The sequence below is a fragment of the Lactuca virosa genome, chromosome 3 (genome assembly GCF_052849685.1).
Source record: "Lactuca virosa cultivar CGN04683 chromosome 3, Lactuca_virosa_CGN04683_v6, whole genome shotgun sequence".
Lineage (NCBI taxonomy): Eukaryota > Viridiplantae > Streptophyta > Magnoliopsida > Asterales > Asteraceae > Lactuca > Lactuca virosa.
In genome coordinates, this window is record NC_136428.1 from 239,743,237 (window position 1) to 239,749,809 (window position 6,573).

At 33.8% G+C, this 6,573-nt stretch overlaps 1 long non-coding RNA gene across 1 annotated transcript; it reads right to left on the reverse strand.

Moving 5' to 3' along the window:
* Positions 1 to 2,823: 2,823 nt before the first annotated feature.
* Positions 2,824 to 5,163, reverse strand: LOC145162882 (uncharacterized). Its single transcript, XR_013739410.1, has 3 exons — positions 4,854 to 5,163; positions 4,222 to 4,413; positions 2,824 to 3,470 (listed from the first exon to the last, which is right to left on the reverse strand). It is a non-coding gene; the product is annotated as an uncharacterized LOC145162882 (long non-coding RNA).
* Positions 5,164 to 6,573: the final 1,410 nt, after the last annotated feature.

Consider the following 6,573-nt stretch of genomic DNA (forward strand, 5'->3'; position numbering starts at 1 on the left):
ATGGCAATAGTTCATGTTGTTATATTTGTAATTGTAATTGTATCCTGGGGTTTAAAAAAATATACATAAATAAATAAATAAAAATATAAAAAATAAAAATAAAAAGGTCGGGCCAAGAAGTTGCATCCATTTTTCATTCATTAGAATCTTAGATTATTATTGATTTTATTTTATGTAGCTCGTTTCTACTTCGATGTATCTCTAGTATAGATTTCATATTTTGTTGGCAACTACAATGGCGCCCATTACTCATCACGTGCTCGATTCTTCACTCTACATGGATATCATTTTGGTAGCAACATTTACACTTCTAGATGATTTTAGTTTTTCCAACCTTTGTACATAGCTCGCTCCTCACCATTTTTGGACAGAGTTATTTTTCTAGGTTTTATTCCTTGGCGCGGGGTGAAAGTTGTGGGGAATAAGAAACATTCTTACTGAGGAACACTTTCTTATGGTGTGTGGGCTAGAATGAAGGAGAATTCTTTGCACTACTAGAAAAACAACCTTTTACGACGCGCAAATGCATGTCAAGGAAGGCCCTGTCATAACGAGAGACGACATGCTTTTGTGCGTCGTCTATTTACGACGCGCATTTACGACGCGTATTTATGACACGCATTTACGACGCGCAGTTATGACACGCAATGCGTATCAAGGAAGGCCCTGTCATAAAGGAAGACGACACACATTTGCGTGTCGTAACCTTACGACGCACATGTTTATGACACGCAATGCGTATCAAGGAAGCCTCTGTCATAAAGGAAGACGACACACATTTTTGTGTGTCATAATTTTAAATGTTTTTAAAATTATATATTTTTGATAGATTTACTAATTTTCAAATTAAATAACACATTAAAAGTCTCATAATACAAAATAAAATACCATAAACAATAAAGATAATTCATTGCACTAATATGTCAAATACAAATAATCATTCCAATAGTTAGAAAATGTAATACATTGCTAATATTGCATTAATATTTATTATATAAAACAAAACATGTACAACATTAAAAGAAACCCATGACTAAATTCTCCTTTCACAAACTCCTTTGACAATTTCCTTTCTAAAAGAATAACCTGAATGCAGGAACTTTGAGAGGCTGCAGGGCATGGAAGGAGGTTGCTAGAGCTGTCAGAACCTGCACATGGCAAATGGTAACTTAACATGCAATACAATACAAGATGATATGATATCATAGAGCTGGTTGGTTCATCAAGTGCAAGTATTCTACAGTTGAGGCAAAAAGTTTCTGCTAATTCCAATCTAATGATAAGTGAAGCAAGCACCTGAGATCAATTGAAAATAGATTTGTGAAATTCCTTCAATCCAAAATACAATGGGAATGGGTAATTAGAGATGATGGCAAACCTTTTGACCTGCACTGCACCTTCTTCGCATTTCAAGCTCAGCATCACCAGCTTGCATAACAACCTGAACTTACAATCAACCATAAACATTAGGGTTGGGTTAAAATGTGAGATTGTTGCAGTGAGCTGTTATCCTCAATTATTTACTTTATGCGGTGTGCAGGCTTGATGTTGGTTTTTTTGTAAAAATTAGAAAACAAAAAACCAATAAAATTAAAAAATTAAAAAAAAAATGAAAAAATGAATCCTCACTTTTAATGGATCTGGCACAAGGCTCTGAACAGGGATATCTGAAAGTTCAAGATTTAAACCACGTTCTCTAGCAATAATTATCACTTGCAATATTGATTCACCATTATAATTTATAATTTAAAATTTAAAATACCAGATTTTTATTTATATATTTGTATAGAAAATAAAAAAAATAAAAATAAAAAATAAAAAATAAAAAATAAAACTTTTTGGCTACATCTGTCCCAACAAGATCATCCATGGGGTCTGGCTCAGTGTAACCTACTGCTTTTGCCTCCATCATTACTCCACTAAAGGCTCTTGCATCAACAAAATTGTTGAATATATAACTCAATGTCCCACTGCAATCACATAAATAAATCTCACTTACGATTTTAAAATATAACAGGGGGTATAATGGTCTTTTAACATATAAATAAGGGAATTGACCTGAAAATTCCTTCAATGAGTACTCACTGTTTTGATGCTGCTAACATATAAACATCATGTTGAATATATAACTCAATGTCCCACAACCACAGGTCATGCTTTTAAAATGGTTTTGGTGATATAATAGATTTACTATATTGTAAATTGTAGGTTCTTAAGCGATAAGTAAAATGGGAATAAGTACAGAAACTGAGAATAAACATAATGTAAACAATGCTTTTAGTGTTTTCAAAAAAAGATAAAAAAAAGTTACCCTTCAGGTTGTGGCTGGATAGAAGGCAACCTTGTCCTTAAATTGGCTTTGGGTCTTTGCTGTGTTGTATTAGGAACTGGTTTTGATCCCACTTGCATCCTTTTTTTTATAAGACTTATATCTAATATCATCTTGCCTCATAGTTTCAACAGCTATAACTTGGTCTTCAACAACTATAACTTGGTGGAGATGCACTCCCCGCAGTGGTGTGAACTATTTCAGTACAGAGATCCCATTAAAAAGTCGCTCCAGTTTTTCTAAGTGGTCTGCAGGAAAGAACAATTAACATCAGCAATATAGACATGTGATCTGACTACATAAATTAGCAGTTGAAATCATAAACTTAAATGATGATCTGTTCATCTTTATATAGAAAAAAACTATGGTAGCCATTTAAGGTATGTTATGCTTCATAAAGAGGCCAAAAACTCCTCAAGAAGACAGTAGTTAAAACAAGTCAAGAATAATTTAGTACATTGAATCATAAAATAAGATCAAACTTACCTTGAATGAGTTTTTTTCTAATCCAAGCTCTTCCACTGTTTTGAGAATAGAAAGTGATACCTGTTGGTTCAGGCCCTAGACTCACCCTTTAACACTAATCAAAACAGCAATTTCTGTATATATATTACCTTTGAAAGAGACTGATTACACACCCTTAAAACAAAAAAAACAAACTAACCTATTTATAGACTATAAACTAACCTGTTGGTTCTTGCTTGCTATTTTCTTGCTGCTTGCTTTGCTTCTACTGTTCTTTCTTCTGATCACCAAACATGATCATCCTTCCTACTTGCTTTCATTCTTCTTTTGATCACCAAACGTTATTGGACTTGCTTCTTGCATTCTTGCTGCTTACTTTCTTCCTCTCCACACGCTTGCTATCTTCGGGATCACACCAACACAGTCGGACTGTCAACACCACTGTGAGCCGGAACTTGGATTCTGCACTCAACTTCTTCCAACTCCTTAAACTCTCACAGATCGATCTCACTCAATCACTCATCACGCAGATGCAAATTTAATCACACAGATTCTGGTTTTGAACTTGGCTCACACAGAGCTTGGCTTTCACTGGACTCTATGGTTCACATAGAACCTCTTCAATGATCCCACGTGTTGAGCCTAGCCAATTGTTGGTTCAGGCCCTGGACTCACCCTTTTAACACCAATCAAAACAGCAATTAAAATATAGGTTTGAATAAAACGATATTGTACTTTGTTTAATTTACCCAATTATAAAATTAGCATTACCCTTTTTTTCTTATCAATACATTATACTTTGATGAATCTATCCATATTTCACATCAGACTTTCCTTTTTTCCCTTATTATATAACATTGTATTTTTTTTGCTTATTAGGACTTTGTACTTTGAAAATCAATCCAATTATTACATTCTTCATTTTCTTAAAATACCTAAATTAATTTTCATGGGCTGTACTTAGCACAGTCCTTAAAAGTTAACTAGTATATATATATATAAACTTATTAAGTTTTTTAAACATCTGTATTAAGTTAAAAAGAAACACACCTTTTGTATTAATTGGTTTTGTAAGTGACTATCAATATGAATAGACTATATATATATATATATATATATATATATATATATATATATATATATATATATATATATATATATATATATAAACTTATTAAGTTTTTTAAACATCTGTATTAAGTTAAAAAGAAACACACCTTTCGTATTAATTGGTTTTGTAAGTGACTATCAATATGAATAGATAATTTGACTTCAAAACTCCTTAATCTTGTTTGTATTAATTAGTTTTGTGACTATGAACATGAATAGATAATTTGACTTCAAAACTGCACTGTTGTATTTATATATGCTGTTTGATTGTGGACCACAATTGAAAATTTATTTTAATTTGCCTGGTAGAATAATACCTAGTTCTGCTGTGCACAACTGTCTAACGGTTCTGTACCGGTTGGTGCATCACTCACTGCCACACCCGACATCAGACCATGGCTTTCATCACTCAGACCAGTGCCAGCACAGGAAATGCCAACAGCCATGGCTGCCCCGTAGCGGACATGTGGGTTGTAAGATTCCGACAGCAGGGAGATGATACGTGGAGTCTGAAGCAAAAAATACCAACTTTAGTTTTATAGGAAATGGAATCTCAAATTCCATCCTTTAACAGAATTGAATTCAGGAGATTCTTTCAAAATCCATGTTATGTTTGAGGAATTTCAGTGGGTGGAAGGGGAATTATACTCCATTCTTTATTTTTATTAAAAGACTAACATGCCCCTGTTATAAATATTGAAATAAACAAATACTACAAAATATTGAAATTAACAACTGAATTCTAGATTATTTAGTTTTTTTTAATTACTATATTTCGTTTTCTTGCAAACTCATTGCTTATTATTTCCAAAAACATTCTGCAAACCAAACACCCTTGAGAGAATTATAATTTGTTAGAAAATGAAATGGAATCCAATAATTTTTTAAATCAAAGTCGCGTACATAACATACACATACACATACACATACACAGACACATAAAAGATACCTGACATCATCTGGTATCCAGAAGATGGTCGGATGGTGCCTACAGGATCCAAAGTTGAGTTACTTCGTGAAAGTGGACTCGTACTCACTGATCCTCAGGGCACACAGGTATGGAGATCAGGATCCATTTCGGGTGTTGCATCAGGTTTTATGAATGATACAAGTAACTTCATGATTTTTGGTAGCAATCCAAGCAAGATATGGAGTAGTTTTGATTATCCAGCAGACACACTGTTTCCTACTCAGGTTATATTGAGAGGTGGAGTGATCATTTCAAAAATGAGCAAAACAAACTTTTCTGGTGGACGATTCTTGTTTTAACTTCTTGAAGATGGGAATCTTGTTCTTAATACTAGAGATATACCCACAGGTAATGTTTATGATGCTTATTAGCATTGGGAAGCACACTCACCACCAACCACTAACAGGAAACTCTATATCAGAAAGCTTACAAGAATACATACTTCTTCTTCATTGATCCCTCGGAATCTAAAAAGACGGATACGCCCTCACACCTCATAAAGCATTCACCTATTGAAAGATGCAGCTAAGTTGTCTTCATATTGCCATTTCCATGGATTCCCACTATCAGTCCCACTAAAAGCTTGATTTGGGACTGGCATGTTACCCAAATCCACATCTAAACTCATCTGTTGTACTTCAGAATACGACAGTATCTTTATGCTTTGAACACAACTCACAAATTCTCTGTTAAAAAAAAGGTAAAAGTCATGACCATATAAAGAATTACAGAAGGAGAATATGAAGTTTAGCGACTTACTCTTATGGAAGTCCAGTCAAAGGTGGGTCAACAGAAACAGGATACCATCTGATGGCTTTTAGTTCAGACCAAAACTCGTCTCCTGGCATTTCATCAAACAGCTTGGCTACATAATCTTCATGAAATGCATCAGGAGTGTTTCTTGAGTAGTTATCTGCTTTATCATCTGGCCTAAACTCATTAAAACTGAATTCTACTTCCTCAGTTGAAAACTTGAGTGCCAATGCATCTAAACAACCAAGTAGTCTCTTTCCATTTACAACAACCTCTGGTTCCATTTTATCATGCAACATAGACACCGATTTAGCAGAATCAAGAAAACCATGGATGCCTCGGGCTTTCTTTAGTCCAAGGGTAACTAGCATCTCCAAAGTTTCAGGATCAGAGAATTTGTTAGAAGGGAAGAACAAATCCTTGTGCAGACATTTTTCTAACTCGGGTATACGAGGATCATATAGCTTGTAAAAGATAGAAGATAAATCATCTTTACACTAGAATCAAACACTAAACTGTATTATATATATATATATATATATATATATATATATATATATATATATATATATATATATATATATAATAATGGAAATGTATTTAGAATATACCTTTATGGTTCTTGCAAAGATCCAGTATTAGTAAGAACAAATGGAGTCATATGAATCGTCTGAATCATTATATAGATATATCATATGTTTCTTCGATTTCCTGCTTCTAATCCTAGAACTTGAACGATAGCTCTTCTTCCTCCTCCTTGACCTGGAATCATATGAATCGTCTGAATCATTGATGGGAAGAACTTGAAGATGAAAGATGGAAACAGAGGTGGAGGAGAATAAGGGAAACCATATACAATAAAAATGAAGGCCAAAGACCGCCTAAGAAGTGATCGATGCCAAAAAAATAGGGGGGAAACTAAAATCGCATGAGAGAATTCATGAAT